Source organism: Neodiprion lecontei, chromosome 1 (assembly GCF_021901455.1).
Source record: "Neodiprion lecontei isolate iyNeoLeco1 chromosome 1, iyNeoLeco1.1, whole genome shotgun sequence".
NCBI lineage: Eukaryota > Metazoa > Arthropoda > Insecta > Hymenoptera > Diprionidae > Neodiprion > Neodiprion lecontei.
Genome location: NC_060260.1, coordinates 15,574,475 through 15,592,909, shown reverse-complemented (window position 1 = coordinate 15,592,909; position 18,435 = coordinate 15,574,475). Strand labels below are relative to the sequence as shown.

The 18,435-nt window shown below is 42.9% G+C and overlaps 1 protein-coding gene and 1 long non-coding RNA gene across 2 annotated transcripts in view; both read right to left on the bottom strand.

The window, feature by feature from the left end:
- The window catches only part of LOC124294604, a 71,257-nt gene that overhangs the window by 38,112 nt on the left and 14,710 nt on the right, over positions 1-18,435 (bottom strand). The window lies entirely within an intron of this gene.
- Positions 5,139-17,371, bottom strand: LOC124294702. The gene is made up of 3 exons (XR_006904628.1): positions 17,362-17,371; positions 7,132-7,136; positions 5,139-5,865 (listed from the first exon to the last, which is right to left on the bottom strand). It is a non-coding gene; the product is annotated as an uncharacterized LOC124294702 (long non-coding RNA).

Below are 18,435 nucleotides of genomic sequence, written 5' to 3'. Positions count from 1 at the left end.
TGTCAAAGTGCGATTTAAGCGCCGCTTGCGGTGTAAGCCCGTACAACGCTCTCCCCCTTCTCCCTATGTTACAATCACGTTACGATTCGCTGTTTGCTGAGACCTTTTCTTCGAATTTAATATCGGTTGAGGTGAGGGTGGTTTGCTTACGCAATGTTTGACAAGGGCTCATCCCATTAATGCCCGAAATGACACTTTTCATATAGTCATGTTTGACCGATTGCCAACAACGCTAGGACAATGGGATTTTAATAAAAATTGGTACCCGACTATTTTCAAGGGTCCTCTTTCAGAATATCGAGGTTAGAAGCCATGAAAATTAGATTTTCTATGTAAAATTTTCAATTAAAAAAAAAACAGCAAAATTTCGGTGTAGTTTTTTTGAAAAACTATTTATATCGAACCTTTATAATACTCAAATCAGACTTAGTCCGGTCAATTTAGACATTTCGAAACACAAAAATTCCGACAGAGCTGAATTTTGGTAGAGACCTTGGGTTTACCATTATAAAGAAAAAGAAAACAGTCCCCATCGATCCCATGTGTGCTAAAATTTATTCAAGGTCAAATGTCAAAGTTTTCGGTTCTTTCGATTTTTCTCGTTAACGGTTAATTTTATGAAAAAATAATTCCAACCAAAAATGTAGATCATAAAATCGTCCACAAAAATGGTCTTAATACTTTTTTTCCTAAGAATTATCATTTCTGAGATATCGCGATTCTAAAAGTCGAACGAGTTACATTCTATATAGTATGCACGCATATTATACATGTCACGGATATACATAGTATATGTTGTAACCAATATATTTTTGCGAGGGTAAAAACGATAGAACGATAATTGGTTACCCTACGGCGCAGTCGCTAACCTAAGTAATTAGATAGAGAGAGATACTAAGGGAGAAAGATACGATTGTTGGGCGCCAGACGCACATGCGTCAAAAATAGATAATTAGAGAAAAAGACAAAGGTAAAGGTAAAGGTAATAGATAAAGGTAAGGTCAGGTTCTACGACGGTTTTGCACAGTTCGCTCAGAGAGACAAGATAATGGTAGAGGGGCGGAGTCGAATCCAATAGATAAAATAAGAAACAGGTGAAGCAGGAATAATATCAAATATATTAAACAAGAAGCGATAAGTTTAATGACAAGCAAGTAGCTGAAGAGGTTGCGATACAATTACGATAAATGCGATAATTAACAATATTTACAGCCAGAGAAAGGTTAAACGAGAGAGTTAACAAATAACGGAACGTTTTCCGAAGAAGCGGGAAATATGCGCAAGCTCGCGGTATTAAAGGTGTTCAGTCAACACCCAAATTGCCCGGGCGAAGCGAAGTTCGGCTTACTCGCAGCAAGAAGGCAGCACTAAGCAGAGCATAGATCACCCGCCAATCGATAGCCAATCAATGAATTTTTAGTTCAAATTCATTGTCTCTTGCGCATTTCGCTATTCTCTGACGTCATTCGCTATGAATTTTCTTATTGGCTCTTAGCTTTGGGACATGTTGAGTCTTCCTCACGGGGAAGAAGACGCGATTTCTAACGGTTTTCGCCATTATTGTACTTCGGCTACCTCTAGTTCACCTCGTGTTCTTTTCCTGTCGCTAATTCTACTAATTATTTGGCTATTGATAACAATTATTAATGTGTGAGAATTCGCTTTAAAGCAGTTATTGAACTAATTGTGAATTTGGGTGCATTCGCTACCACGTGTTGCTCTTGGCATCGTATATATCGGGTAATTCGCTAACTGTATATAGTGTGTCCAATAAATCAAATTATAATTTTTTTTACTAAATTTAGTGCGCGCAGTTTTTTATTGTGACGACCTGTACCAAACCAGATCCCGAGTCTCCTCTACTGTTACTCGCTAAAACATTGGTCCTTCGAGCCGGATCGGTGCTGGTTTGGTCACAATAGAATTGTGCTTGGCTTATTCTCCGGGTTATTTCTCACGTTAACAATTCGTGTTCAGCATTTGGTGTATTCGCTGTGCAGTGCCAATCTGGTGAACAGCTAAGTGTCAGAGGCATCGCTGGACACATCGGGTGTCGCCTTTGGCGGTCAGTGTACACCGGTACATAGAACTTTTCCGTATCATTTGACCGAAAACTTAGTTCCGGGTCACCAGCACTGTTATTCGCATCATGTCTCTCAACAACAAGGCTGCGCTGCAGCAGGACCGGGTTAATGCTCTGGCCAACATTGATCAGAGACTCACGCCTGAGGCACTTCAGGTAATGTCTCTCGAGCAGGCCATGGCCCAGTTGGCTTTAGTCAATAGAACCGTCGACCGTATTGAGGCCTTGCACGAACGCATTTACGAGGAGCACGAAGAAGTGCTCGAACATGAGTACCACACCTCTCAGGTCTATCAACGTGGTGCAACGCTGTACGGGAGCCTTCAGACCCGCTTGGAGGCCAAAGTGAACTCCCTGAAGGCAGAGGCGACACCTAGGCATGCAGATGGTACGCAATTTTTCGCGACTGGGCCATCCTCTACTAAATTGCCACACATAAAACTACCGACATTCGCTGGGGATTATACAAAATGGCGTGGGTTTAGGGACTTATTCACCACCCTCATTATTGATGCTGAATAACTCACTGGGGCACAGCGCATGTCCTACCTCAAGACACAACTCAAGGACGATGCACTGGCACTCATCGCAAACGTGCCGCTCACAGACGAGGCATTCCCTGCTGCTTGGGATCTCCTCGTCGCGCGCTGTGATAACCCTCATCGGCTTCTAAACACCTACTTGGAGGAACTCCTCACCACAGAGCCAGTGCCTAATCACTCGGCACCTCAGCTAAACGTGCTAGTATTACAGACACAGAAAATTATCGATGCGATGGGAACCTTGCGAGTCTCCATTGCGGACTGGGACCCTATCCTGGTTTTCGTCACCCTCAGACGTCTGGTACCAGAACTTAGGGAGGAGTGGGAGAGTACCCTGGGCATCTCGAATGAGCTGCCAGCGTACCAGAAATTGCAAGACTTCCTCATCGGAAAGGTACGCGCTTGGGAGATCAGCGCCATCGGAGTCACCTCAAGACCAACCTCACCCTAGGAGGACAAGGCTTTAACCTCCAAGCTGCCAAAAACCTCTGGCAAGCCCCCTATCACACGGTCACCCTCACATTCCAGCAAGACTGCAAGTACTCCCTCTGGTTCCACCGCTCAAGTGTACTATACACCTAAAGAGGCTACAGATGAACCTGGCATCTGCCAACTGTGTAGGCAAAAGCACTTTATTTTGTACTGTCAGCAATTCAAGGATGCCTCTGTCGCACAGCGCCGTAGTATGGTTTAAGATCACCGATTGTGCTGGAATTGTTTGGGACGCCACCGCTCACAGGACTGCCGCACGACTACAAGATGTCGCCACTGTGGCAACAAGCACCACACAGCCATCCACGAAGAATCTCGGGCTAATCCTCAACCGACTGCTGCTACGAGCAGCTCAGGTACAGAATAGTCCTATTAGGTCATTCGCTATGGACAGAATTCGCTAACTGCAATTGTTTTTAGGGTTCAATTCTCTGGAAACAATAGCCTTACTTGCTACAGCAACTTGCAGGGTATATTCGACAACGGGAGCTCTTCTGACAGCCAGACTTCTGATAGATCAAGGCTCTGAGCTGTCATTCATGACGAATTCGCTACACAAGAAACTGGGACTTCCTCTGAAATCCGCAAACGTGGGCCTACGGGCCATCGGCAACTCATCTGCTGGCCGCACATTGGGCTCATGCACTGTTGAGCTGCATTCGCTATATGGGAAAAATTCGCTAAAGATACAGGCCCACATTCTCTCTGTGTTGGCGGTAGACTTGCCGTCATACACCCTTATCGACAAGAAATGGTCGCATCTACTGGGACTGCAATTGTCTGACCCGCAATTTTTGCAGTCCAGACCAATTGACATCATTTTGGGAGCAGCACCTGCAGCCTTCATCATGAATGAGAAGATTCGCAAAGGGCCTGTTGATTCGCCAATTGCTCAGTCAACCCTCTTGGGCTGGATTGTCTACGGCTCAGTCAATCCAACTGCTACGAAATATTCGGCCAATTCTCTGCACGTGTCAGCCGACGAACAACTACCGGATCTGATCACCAGATTCTGGGACCAGGAAGAACCGCATGATGAGCACATTCGCTATAGTGAGCAGGAAGACGAATGTGAAGCTCACTTTAGATCCACACATTATCGTCACCCAAATGGGCGTTACGTGGTGCACTTGCCACTCAAGGACAAAGTAGAAGCACTTGGGAATTCACTGAGATCCGCACAATTTTCACTGCGTCGGGTTTTGAAGCGGATGAGCACGGACACTACTTACAGTGACCTCTACCACAACTTCATGTCTGAGTACGAGAACATGGGTCACATGAAACACACTTCTATGGCAGATCTACCGGAACAACATTGCTTCCTACCTCATCACGGTGTCCTCAAGGAACAGAGCACTACTACAAAGCTCAGAGTAGTGTTCAATGGATCATGCAACACCTCATCAGGAGTTTCGCTGAATGGGATCTTACACGTTGGGCCAAAAATACAAATAGACATCTGTGATGTACTACTCCGCATTCGTCGGTTTCCAATTCTTTTTGGATCCGACATCACAAAGATGTTTCGGCAAATTGACAAAGATCCAAAGGACTGGCCGTTACAGTCCATCCTCTGGAAGACCAAGGACAATTCTCAGCAAGCGTACACCCTCACTACGGTCACATACGGCACAACTTGTGCTCCTTATCTTGCTGTAAGGACTCTACTGCAACTAGTGGAGGACGAAGGATCCAAATACCCGCTGGCAGTCGCTCCAATGACTGAAACCCGCTACATAGATGACATCTACGGAGGAGCTGACACAGAGACGGAAGCGATTGCAATCGCTAAACAAACCAGGGAACTCTGTGCAACTGGATGCTTCCCATTAACAAAATGGTCAAGCAACAGTGCTCGGTTACTCGCTACAATATCACCAAAAAATCACCCACTCGCCAAGCTGACCCCCTTTATCGACTATCACGGAATTTTGAGAGTCGGTGGCCGCTTGAAAAATTCGCTATTGGACAATCAGCAGAAGAATCCAGCGATTTTGCCTAAATACTCACTGCTGACGTCACTCCTCATCGATCATGCCCACAAACGGAACTTTCACGGGGGAACGCAATTGACTCCGGCTGCGTTACGCCAATCCTACTGGATTATTGGTGGCCGCGTACCAGTCAGATCTCACATCTTACGCTGCGTAGTCTGTGCTAGACACCGAGGTGTTCGAGCACAGCAATTGATGGGACAACTGCCCCCCTCTAGAGTGACTCCCGCCCGGGCGTTTCTACATACTGGTTTAGACTACGCTGGGCCAGTCACTCTGAAAACTTTCCAGGGTCGTGGAGCGAAAACTTACAAGGGGTGGATTGCAGTTTTCGTGTGCTTCACGACTTCCGCTATACATCTGGAACTTGTTACGGACTACTCTACAGGCGCATTCATCGCAGCGTATCGGAGGTTCGCAAGTCGCCGGGGCATCTGCCACACCATATATTCGGACTGTGGTACAAACTTTGTGGGTGCAGATGCAACTCTAAGGGCTGAATTCGCATCAGGATCAAGATCACTGGGAGAACTTTCACATCTACTGGCTACAGATGGCACAACCTGGAAGTTCAATCCGCCTGGAGCTCCGCACTTTGGAGGTAAATGCGAAGCTGCCGTCAAGTCTATCAAATTCCATCTCACTAGAACTATCGGAGAGCATCTGATGACTTACGAGCAGCTCACTACGGTTTTGACACAAATCGAAGCCGTGGTAAATTCTCGGCCTCTCGCCCCACTCTCGGAAGATCCTGCCGACCTGGAACCACTAACTCCAGGTCACTTCCTCATTGGAGAACCACTCACCGCTGTACCGGAACCCTCGCTACCTTCAACAACGGAATCGACGCTAACTGGGTACAAATTGCTACAACAACTGTTCCAACAGTTTTGGAGACGTTGGAGCAACGAAGTGCTACAACGTCATCAGGGCATCTCCAAATGGCATCGGGCGTCCAACGACGTCAAAGTTGGCTCTCTGGTGCTCCTCACAGACGAGCGGTTCCCACCGACAAAATGGCTACTCGCTAGGGTAATCGCTATCCACCCAGGGAAGGACGGACATACCCGCGTAGTAACACTGAAGACAGCTACCACGGAACTGATCCGACCAATTGCAAAACTGTGTGTTCTGCCCATTGAAGATCTTGACGTCTCAGCCGTCAACCCGGGGGAGAATTTTCAGTCAACACCCAAATTGCCCGGGCGAAGCGAAGTTCGGCTTACTCGCAGCAAGAAGGCAGCACTAAGCAGAGCATAGATCACCCGCCAATCGATAGCCAATCAATGAATTTTTAGTTCAAATTCATTGTCTCTTGCGCATTTCGCTATTCTCTGACGTCATTCGCTATGAATTTTCTTATTGGCTCTTAGCTTTGGGACATGTTGAGTCTTCCTCACGGGGAAGAAGACGCGATTTCTAACGGTTTTCGCCATTATTGTACTTCGGCTACCTCTAGTTCACCTCGTGTTCTTTTCTTGTCGCTCATTCTACTAATTATTTGACTATTGATAACAATTATTAATGTGTGAGAATTCGCTTTAAAGCAGTTATTGAACTAATTGTGAATTCGGGTGCATTCGCTACCACGTGTTGCTCTTGGCATCGTATATATCGGGTAATTCGCTAACTGCATATAGTGTGTCCAATAAATCAAATTATAATTTTGTTTACTAAATTTAGTGCGCGCAGTTTTTTATTGTGACGACCTGTACCAAACCAGATCCCGAGTCTCCTCTACTGTTACTCGCTAAAACAAAAGGTAATGATTAACACGGTTTTAAGATAGATAGGCAGAACAGAAAAGATATACTGTACTTAAATTAAGCGGTAAGCAAATAAATCATAAAATAGGATAAGCGATTATAAACACATGCGAAATACAACAATTGTAATAGTTATCACATTACCAGAATGATCAGAAATAGGCAGACAGGGAGTTATGAATTACAAGGTAAATTCAAGCGACAGGTCAAATAGAAAATTAGCATAAAATATAGAGAATAACAGATAATACGTAGTCTACAGTTTGCGGTAAGTGCGAGAGAAAGAGAGATAATATTCGGTACGATAAAAGGCAATTCAAGATAAGACAAACAAGAATCAAGATAATTAATATGCAACGTACGGCAAACCAAATAGACTACGGACAACTACGATCAGCGATATTAGCGAAGAAAATAATGAAAAGGATGTTATGCGATACGGCACAATACTCCAATGTCAAATGAACGACGAGCGGGACCGCGCAGCGATATAAGATCGCTCCCGCGGTACATTCACTAAGATACGATAATCAACGATAATAGGTAAAGAGACAGATAGAAACTAATCAGAGAAAATATAACAAAATAGAAATGCTCAGTAGCTAAGATAAAAATTGATCCTCCAACGGAACGCGCTGCTAGACAGCGATATTAGACATTCAAATATTCTAGAAGAGAAAGATAATAAGATAAAGCGATAGTCACTACAATGCGTGAGTAATAGTCAACCAGTCGCGAAGTTACTTGCAATAAGACAGAGAAAGGGACAAGATAAGAGATAAGAGAGAATAAGGTACGAGCCCAGGTGGCTCAAGCAGACCAACTGCAAGATAAAGAGAAAAGATACGAGCCCAATTGGCTCAAGCAGACCAACTGCAAGGTAAAGAGAGAAAGAGATAAAGGTAAAGGTACGATATATTGCAAGTAATCTCGTGGCTTCACAAAATAGAAAAGGAACCTCACTTACTTAAACGAAGATATAACAGGTACTAGAGAATGCGATGCGATACAATAGCGGTACGACGAACTTTGGTAGCGATAATAAGAACACGTCTGTTAGTATCAGTAACTGAACGTAGAGTGACGAGATGAGCGATGATCCTGATTTTCGTCGAGCTGCTGTCACGTGATTCTTTCTAAAATTTGCGGTATTTTAATTGGACCAGCAGGTCGCGTGGCCTGGTCCACGGATAGGCGGCGATAATCCCTCGCCGCTTGTTTTTCTTTTCCCTCGACGACAGGTATCGAGGTATCGGGACGTCGGAAGGTGGTTAGAGATGTTTTCCTTCAGCTATGCGGTATCGTTGGTGAGAGGGGGGGGGTCGTACTGCTCAGGTATTGCGATATTGAGGTGTGCGGCAATGTTACGTTACCGGTCTCCTGGACTTGCGACAGACTGTAACTCACTCCTTGCTTTACTGGTACTCCCCGTTGTAGCTATTTCGTCGGCGCTGCATCCCGGCCCTCGCTCATTGAAGCCCTAATGCCGGAACGATCTGGTGGTGATGGCCCTCAACCCGGATCCCCACACTAGATCCACCAGATCCACGTGGTCAGCATATCATTAGCCTATTCCACGCCGCAGTCCTTCGATGAGACGGTTCGTGAAGAGAAAACCGTCTTCTATTGGATAGTCAACGACTTAGTAGATGTTAGGGTCGGTTCAGCTCCAGGCTGATAAGTATCGTCGACGGGAGGCTTTGTTGTGTTTTTAACGCACAGCCCTGTACGCCGCCTGACGATGCATCCGAGCGGTAGAAGCATTCGTTCGTGGTTCGGCTCCTGGCCGATAAGTCTCAAATAGTTGGAGGTGCTGTTTGTGCATCACGCACGACCCTTTTCGACAACTAGATAGGCATCCATCGGGAGTGGTTTCAGCGGTATTCGTTCGTCTGTAGTCGGTGGTGTTGATGTTGAGCTGGTACGTGACCCCTGTCAGGCAGTGTCCTGGTATCTTGACGCGAAGGTCTCGCAGATGGTTCTCGTAGAGCATTACAGAATTAGAAAATAGCATACAATTAGCTTAGTAAAGAGAATTCAACTTAAAGATAATTAGTCGTTCATTTTTGGAGTATTGGCCTCAGACGTGCTTTCGTTATTTTTAGCGATATCTGCACCTAGGGGAATGCGATAATTAAACAAAGTGACGGGGTACGAAATACCACGTCACAATGTATAGTATATATAGTAGTTGGGCCAAAAAAATTCATAATTTTTTTTTTTGAAAAATATATTGAGAATATCATTCAGAGAATTAATCGAGAATTAATCGAGAAATTATATCAATTTATTAAGCTTAATTACTCGGAAACGGCTTGTCTGACAAAAATCTATAATCAGACTTTTTTCGTAGGGAATTTAATTTTATAAAGGGATAAGTGAACATAAATTTTTTTCACTTCAATATTTCGACAGTTCTGACGTAAAACATCAAATTATTACTAAAAATCAAAAATAGCGATGATAGACCTCTTAAAGTTAATATTAAGGTCTTAAAATTTCATGAAATTTTTTTTTTGCTATACTGAATGATATTCTCAATATATTTTTCAAAAAAAAAAATAGTCAATTTTTTTGGCCTAGTCTAATATATAGTATATATGTATATGGATGTCGATATTTTATCCAGTTTTTGATGCGATCCAATTCTCAGTTCATCTAATTTCTTTCGATTTAATCTATTTCCGTTTTCAACATACACCCAGTCTCCTACATTGAATTCATGTTCCTTTCTGTCTTTGTTGAATCGTTCCTTGTTATAATTGTGTGATTTTTTTTGTGTTTTCCAACGCTGTTCTTCTATCCGATATTAGATAGTTGATCTTCTCTTTTTTAGTCCTTTTGTTAAAATCCTGATATCACCACCTTCCAAAAGGTATTTCGGAGCCAATCCGGTCACAGTGTGTTCAGTTTCATTGTATATTTCTGTACAATTCCGTGCTATGGTTGTCCATGCTAATGTCTTTTTACTTTTCTCATTAATTTTGCATCTGATTTTGTTGACTAATGTTTGGTTCAGTCTTTCATTCAAGTCATTGGAGAAAGAGAAATTTACGGCTGTAAAGATAACCGGTATGTTTTTGTCGTGTAGAAACTCCTTAAATTCCTTAGAAATAATGCCCGGGTATTCGTCTGTTAGAATCATACCAATTTCATTGCTGTCGGATATACTTTTTACAAATTTGATGAAGTCGTTTGAACTTTGCGTCTTCGACGTTGAAATATATGTTTACCCTGTAAAATGGTCGACCGATAGGTGTAAATATTTTTTTGTTGATCGGGTTCCTCCAAATCCCCCTATCGTGTCTATGGACATTATTTCAAAAGGATTTGTGGCCGGACCTAAATGAGACATCAAACCTATTTTACCCTGTCCTCTGGATTTGTTCTTTGTGTAGGTTTCATAGTTTCTGCACATTTTTTTATATTATTCGTCAGATTCTTTGCTGTATATATTGGATTAATTTTGTTCTGCATTTGTTTTATGCCTGTATGGCAGTAGCGTTCGTGAACGTCTCTGATAAGCTTCAAGCTAAAGTGTTCTGTGAGTACAATTTTTTCTTTTTTTCTTACTTTTTTGTAGTATATATTATGTTTTTGTATTAATTTATTCTTTTTGTTTGTTTGTATTTCTTCATTATTTCTCTGGTCATTTATGATATTTTCTAGGTTTATCATGTTCACCACTCTCAATTCTATTACGAGTCTCGTTTTCGAGATTACATCGTAGTACCGTCTACTTTTATACGCTATTGTCACGAATATTCAGTGCTTAACAAAAAAGCACTGCCGGGTCCCCATGGCGATGCGGTTGTTTCCTCTCCAAGTCATAACGTTTTTCGTGCGTAAAAGTGTAACACGTTCAGAGCTTTGTTCAAAGTTTTTCATCGAGAAAAATCATGGGAAATCGCACAAGAGGAAAAAGAGCAAGGAGTATAAAAACGAGAAGTTTTTTAAAAAATTGAAGAAGATGATCGATGCGATGCCTGACAGCTCTTCAGATACGGACTCGAGAAGTTCGGGGGCTACCTCGGGCGTAGCTACAAAAAAAGTAACGTTCAACCGTCAGGGTGCATCGACAAGTCGTCAATTTATTGCTTTTGTTCTTTATAGTTATTTCCGTAGACCGGACGGCATTGCCGTACGGAGACAATTTCGTAGAAATTGTCTCGGGTCGTACATAACCTGAGAAGAGTCGGCCTCAGAGTCGGCGGCTTAGTCCGTACGAAGGAAATCTCGCAGAGCATTTCCTTAGGGTCGAACTGTACGACACCGCATGTATTGTGAAATCGGTTGATGTGTCTACAGGCTTGTCGCCAGCAAACGGTGACAATATGGAAAATATTTCGCCTATCGCAGAGGATGATCAATCTCGAGACATCGAAGGACAATCTCTAGTGGATGCTGCGAGTCAGTGCACAGACACAACAGCGGGCCAGCCTACGGAGGACTCAGTACAGGTTTTCGATAAGGAGCCGCTGCGTATTCTGGGTGTCGATGAAAAATCTCGCACAACAGAATTACAGCTCAACCCAACTTTGGCACAAAATTGGGAAAAATGGATGGCAGAGGGACTCAAAAAAGAACATCAAGAAGAGTTGGCAAAGTATGCTCGGACAGGCAACTGTCGTTTGGAAGCGCCCTCATTAAACGCGGAGGTAGCGTCGTCACTCTTTGTGTCTGCCACGAAGCGAGATAAGTACTTCAAAAATGCACAAAATATTCGCGGTTCAGCTATGGCTGCATTGAGCACTGGAATTTCTTTGCTGTTGAGCCCCAAGGAAGACGGCATCGATGAGTACCAGTTATTGGAGTGTCTTGCCGCTGCCGGTAGACTGCTGGCACATGTTTTTAGTTTGGACACGATTACACGGAGATTGTGTATTACGCCATCTCTCGAAAAGAAGACTAAGGGAATTCTGGACAAAACTAAGCCAGACGCGTTTTTATTCGGCGAGGATTTATCAGGAAAAATAAAAACGGCAAAATCAATTGAAAAGTTGGCTTGGAGTTGAAGTCTCAGCCATCGGTGTCGAACATGTCTCTTCGTAACTCAAATTCGGGAAACTGGAGAGGCCCGCTATAGTCGAGGAAATAAAGCACTAAAAACGGCCCAACTGTCGATTTTTTGAGCAGTAAGACGGATTTTAATGCGGTTTTTTGCATTCGCTTCGTAAGAGCGTCTATAAACTTTGTGAACTAAATTGATTAATTAATTTTTTGAAAATGCATTATGGCATTAATAATATGCATTTTGCAAGTGCACTTCCAAGAGACACTAAATAAAAAATTTGCTACTCGGGGGTTTTTGGGGTCGCTGAACACGAATATCGCCACGGCAACCGTCTCCGAGGTACGTGGTGCCCAGGGTGAACGTTTCAACGTCTTTTTCTGGAATTATCTTGAGTATTATCATTTTTACCTCAATTAAAGTATATTGTTCTTAATTCAATCACAAATTCGATCACAATTTTCGCCAAAACTCTAGGAGAAGACGTTGATACTGTCCACCCTGGGCACCAGGTACCTCGGAGACGGTTGCCGTGGCGATATTCGTGTTCAGCGACCCCAAAAACCCCCGAGTAGCAAATTTTTTATTTAGTGTCTCTTGGAAGTGCACTTGCAAAATGCATATTATTAATGCCATAATGCATTTTCAAAAAATTAATTAATCAATTTAGTTCACAAAGTTTGTAGGCGCTCTTACGAAGCGAATGCAAAAAACCGCATTAAAATCCGTCTTACTGCTCAAAAAATCGACAGTCCATTGCTTTATTTCCTCGACTACTAGCCAACTCGAATCGAGGGGGATGTCATCGACGACGTCATTTGGACCGATAAGAACCTTTCGGTTTGTCAAAGAAATTTACTCGGACGCATAAAAAACAGGCTGGGGCGCGTATTGTGATAGCGAAGGTACACATGGGTTTTGGAGTAACACGGAGAGGGAGTTGTACATTCACCAGCTCGAACTTATCGCCGTCTTGATAGCTCTTAAATGTTTTGCAAGCGATTTATATGATTGTGAAATCTTACTACGAATCGATAACACGACGGCTATTGCCTATGTTAATCAAATGGGAGGCGTACAATATGCCGCACTTCACGGGATAGCCAAAAAGATTTGGCAATGGTGTGAATGTAGGAAGATATGGATTTTCGCGTCATATATAGCGTCCAAGGAAAACATTGAGGTGGATAGGGAGTCGAGGATAAAAAATATAGATACAGAATGGGAACTGTCGAGTTGGGCTTACGAAAAAATAATATCGGAGTTCGGTAAACCAAATTTGGATTTGTTCGCATCCAGACTTAACACGAAATGTCAAACTTACTGTTCGTGGCACAGAGATCTTGATGCCTTAGCTATTGATGCATTCACGATCAACTGGAAATCCGATTATTTTTATGCATTTCCACCGTTTGCATTGGTGCTCAGGTTTCTTCGAAAGGTTATAGCAGATCGCGCCTGTGGTATTGCGGTAGTGCCAAATTGGCCTTCGCAACCATGGTTCCCTATATTTATGGACCTTCTAGTAGGGAAACCTCGATACGACGAAACATGGGATGTCGGCATGGTACTTACGTTTATTGCGACCTTATAACCCCTTGACTCATTGAAGGTACGCTGCTAGCCTTAGGTACGACTCATCGAGTGCAAACCTTATTGTCTGACGAATGCTGTTTTGTGTCTGTCTGTAATTCGGAGGATTATAGACTAAAAAGTCGAGTTTATGTCCAAAGTAGAGAAGGGTTTGCAGTTTCTTGTTTTTACCATTAAGTCCTCAATTAAGAGAAAAGGTTGAGATTGTGGAACAACAATTTTATTAAGATCCCGGAAATCTATGCACAATCTCGATCTTTTATTCTCATCTCTCTGATATGCCAATGTTACAGGGGCAGCAAATGGGCTGTATGAGTCCTCTATTAGATTTCTCTCTAATAATTTCGAGATTTGTTTTTCAATTTCTTTTTTGTCTTCGATTGTACATCGGCCTTTTGCTGCAATATTTGTCTATAATCAAATCAATATGTGCTTCGTAATCGGTCACTGTTCCAATATCATATTTATCTTTGGCAAAAATTGATTTATGGTTGCTCATTAATCCGTATATTTTTTACTTTGGTTCATATTCTAGGTGTTATGTGCACAGATTAAAGCTCTTATCGTCCACATGTTCATTGAAGTTTACTGAATATTTTCTTTGAATTTCGTTAGTATTTTTAATGGTATTGTCCAAACAATCAGAAGTTTCCTCTTCATTTTTAGGGTCTACTGTTTTTTTTACAAAGCTTCTTTTCATAATTTAAATCTTCATTTCCAATGTTTATCATTGTTGAATTAGAGAAATCCCTTTTTATTTCCTTAGAGATATTTTTATGTTCACCTAATTTAGGCTTTATAAAGTTTCCCTTATTAAGTTTTTCTGTTAGAGGAATTTTTTGTGTGATCTTTAGATTCTCATCTTGAGCTAAACTGAACTTCGTTATGCAGTCTAGGCCAATTAGAAAATCATAACCAAAGTTTTCGTTATCTATTACAAAAACGTTGACTGATCTTTCTATGTCAAAAATTTTTACTTTTAATTCTACTAGTCCATTTGTTTTTTTCACGCCATTAATTGTCCTCAAATTAGAATTTTTGGTTTCAATTATTTTCTTATTTTTCAGTTTTGGTAGTCTTGAATTTATTAGAGAAACGTTTGATCCTGAGACGTAGATTCCGGATATTTCTAGGTTATCATTCAAGACTGCCTTGATTCTGATTAATGGCTGCGTAATTAGTTTTTTTAGTCTTCATTCTTCAGTTCACATTCCAATTCTGAATTATCAACAATTTTAATCTGATTCTTATCTTCACTTTCATCGTATCTTGTCTTGAACCAGCTTGAAGACTTTAGGTGATAACGAATACCCTTTTTTAGTTTCTCACAGATGCTACATTTTTGTATCTTTGTTGTGTTTGTTCTTGGGTCATTATTTTTCTCTACGAACTTTTTCTTGCTGACCAAGTGCTCCAGTTTTCCGATTTCATTGAATAGGCGTTTTGTTTCCATTACTACTTCTTTATTGAGTCTATCGGTTATAAAGTTTGGCAGGCCAGCTGCGATAATATCAATCAAAGTGTCTTGATCTATTGTTTTTCTCATTTCAAATAACAGTTTTTCTTTTTTTTTATTGCGTAATCTAATAAAGAACCTGCTTGGTATTTGAATGATAATGCATATCTGCTAGTAGACCAGCCTTTGTTTGGATAGGTTTCGCAGAAATTCTGCTTCCATTCTGACCATTGTGATTGTAAAGTGAGTTTAACCATCATCGATGTGTACGAGTACAAGCATGATTTTTCTAGGAACAGTCTAAATATCTCGATTTCAATTACATCTTCTATCGCATTGAATCTAGCAGATTCTTTTTCAAAAATTTATATGCATTAACACGCATAAACATTTTTTCCATCGAATTTTTTTACCACAAATGTTTCTGCTAATTTTTTGACACTTTGTTGTTCATTGTTTTGTTGATTTTCAACTAGTTTTTCTAGGATTTTCACAATCGGGTCCTCTGAATATCTTGTACCCGCAGGTTTTTGTTCTTGAATCTCCTCTTCTAAATATTGGCCTCCAAAAACCATGTTTCCCTCGTTGTCAAAGTATGTTTTGTAAGTTTCATCTGTCACTGCTATCAATACGTTTATGGTTTGGTGCCCTTTTTTTAATGTGGTTTCGATATTTGCATAACCTTTTTTATTACTGACCGCTCTGTGTAGCATTGCAGATTGTAGTTCTTCAGGTAACAGAAATGCTTTGTCATCTTGAGTGATGATTGAGGTTATGGCGATGTAATTTGATTTTCCATCTGATGTCGCCTTCCCTTTAAATCCGAATTTTAGCTTTTCCATTTTCCAAGAAATGTCGTTTTATAATGTGTTTATTATTCGTTCAGGAGAGGACTTCCGTTTCCGTTTTGAATGTGAGTGACAGGTGTGCGAAAGAGTGCGAGAGAAAAGGCGAGAATTTAGCAGAATAGCAAAGGTGAGGAGAAAAGGAAATAGGGCAGAGAAGGAGCGGGGAAGACATAGACGGGAGGTCGGGTGAAGGGAATAGGGAGGCAGGGATAGGAGGGAAGGGCGGGTGAAAAAGAAAGAAGGGGGAGAGTTTTGAGGTTAGGCAGAAAGAGCAGGCGGACGGCAACGATTCGGATAAGATAGGAATAGGCAGTGACACCTAGGGAGTAAGAAGGGGGATAGAGTAGACAGGTAAGCGGCGGATAGATAAGGTAGGGAGCGGTGAAGGAGAGAGAGAGTATGAGTAACGCGGGTGGCCAAAAAGAAGGGAACAGGGAAGAGGAGGAGAAAAAGAAAGGTAGGCCGGGGGCAGTAGCAGCGTTAGGGAGAGATAGGAGGCATAGCCTGGGATCGGCGACGGTGCTAGACTTATGGAAGAGAAAGCGGGAGGAGGAAGGGGAAAAAGGGGAGGAGGAGGTAGACGAGTTGCAGGAAAGAGAAAGAGTATTTGGGAAAAGCAGGAAAGTGCACCGGTCGCCGGAGGGTAAGACAGGGGGGGAAAGGAAGGCAGAGGGAGGGGGTATACAAGATATGCTAAGGTTCATTAGGGAAGAGCTAAAGATAGGTCTAGAGGAGGTCAAAGGGCAGGGAAGGGGGATCAGGGAAGAAATGGAAAAGATTAAAGGCGAAATGACTAGAAGGGAAGAGCAGTGGGAAGTAGAGAGGGGGGAGATGAAGGAAATAATAAGGGATCTAGGTAAAAGACTAGAAGAGGTAGAAGAGCGGAGAGGGGGGGAGATGGAAAGGGTAAAGGAGAGGCTGTTAGAATTAGAAAAGAAGAGTGCAGAAGGAGGGGGAGAAAGGCAGGTACAGGGGAATGCGGAAGTGGCGCAGGTAACAATAGATAGATTAAAAGAGATGGAGTGGGCCATAGAGAGCAAAGAAAGGGAAGAAAGAAGGGGAAATATAGTAGTGAGAGGAGCGAGACTTGAGAAGGGAAGAGAAAAGGAAGAGTTGAAAAAGATTTTGCAGCTGATAGGGGTAGAGGTCGAGGTAAAGGATATGTGGGAGGTAGGCGCGAAAAAGGGGGGAGAAAAGGGGATATGGATAGCAAGACTAGGAAATAGGGAGCAAAAGAGGCAGGTAATGGGAAGAAAAAGCCTACTCAAAGGGAGGGAGGAGAGAATAGACGAGGATCTCACCTGGGCAGAGAGAAGAATGAAATGGAAGTTGAGGGAGATAGCAGCTATTGAGGAGAGAAGGGGAAACAGAGTAAGAATAGGGTATGCAAAGATCTGGATAGAAGGGAAAATGTGGAAGTGGGATGAGATAGGAGAGGTTCTTAGGGACGGTACAGGGAGAGCGAGGGAAGGGGGGCAAAGGGAGGGGAGGGGAAAAGTAGGGGAAAGCGATAGGGAAAGGTCAGCAAGCGAGGAAAGACAAGAGGGAAGTATAGAAGCACAGGGAAGGGTACGTAGGGAAAGGCAGTCGGGGGAATGGGTAGTGGGGGGGGACAGAGGCAGGTGGGGAGGGAGATAAGGAGGAGAGAGAGGGGAGTAGGCGAGACAGAAAGGGAGGGGTGGAAAGTAGCTTTTTGGAATGTGGCGGGGCTCGCGAGAAAGGATGAAGATTTCTGGAGGGGGCTAGGGGAGTGGGATGTAATATTTCTAATGGAGAGATGGATAGAAAAGAAGGGGTGGAAAAGGATTAGAAATAAGTTGCCAGTAGGGTATAAATGGGAAGTGCAGTATGCGGTTCAAAAAAATAGGAAGGGAAGAGCAATAGGCGGAATGCTGTCAGGGGTAAGAAGGGAGATAGTAAGTGGGGAGGGAGGGAGGGAAGAGGTAAAAGAGGGCATGATAGCAAGGAAAATAAGTGTAGGGGGGGAAAAATGGGTAGTAGTAGGAATACTCGTATATGTAAATAGGGACCTAAAAGAGAAGATAGGGGAATTGAAGGAGCGGGCAGAAGAGATAGAGGGAGAGGTAAAAGTGTTAGTGGGGGGTGATTTTAATGCCAGGACAGGGCAGGAGGGGGGAGGATGCTGGGGAGAAGGAAAGGAGGAGAGTAGGAGTAGGAAATCAAAGGACAGGAAAATAAACTCGGAAGGTAGGCAGCTGGTGCAATTTTTAGAGGAGACAGGATGGGCAATAATGAACGGGAACATAGAGGGGGATGAGGAGGGGGAATTTACGTATGTAGGAGGGGCAGGGGTGACAGTGATAGACTACGCTATAGGAGACATCGAGGTGAGGGATAGGGTCAAAAGGATAGAGATTGGGGATAGGGTTGACTCGGATCATCACCCGGTAATAGTGTGGTTGAGGGGGGCAGTGGCTAGGACAAGGAAGGGAAAAAGAGTAGGGGGAACTAGTAGAGGAGACTGGACGGAGGAGGGTAGGATGAGGTTTAGAACAGAAGTCAAATGGGAGGGGATAGGAGAAGTGGATGTAGGGAAAGAGATAGAGAAAAGAATAAGGGAGTTTAGACGAGCCTTAGATGTAGGAGGGAGGGGGAGGGAAGCGAAAAAGGGATGGTGGGATGAGGA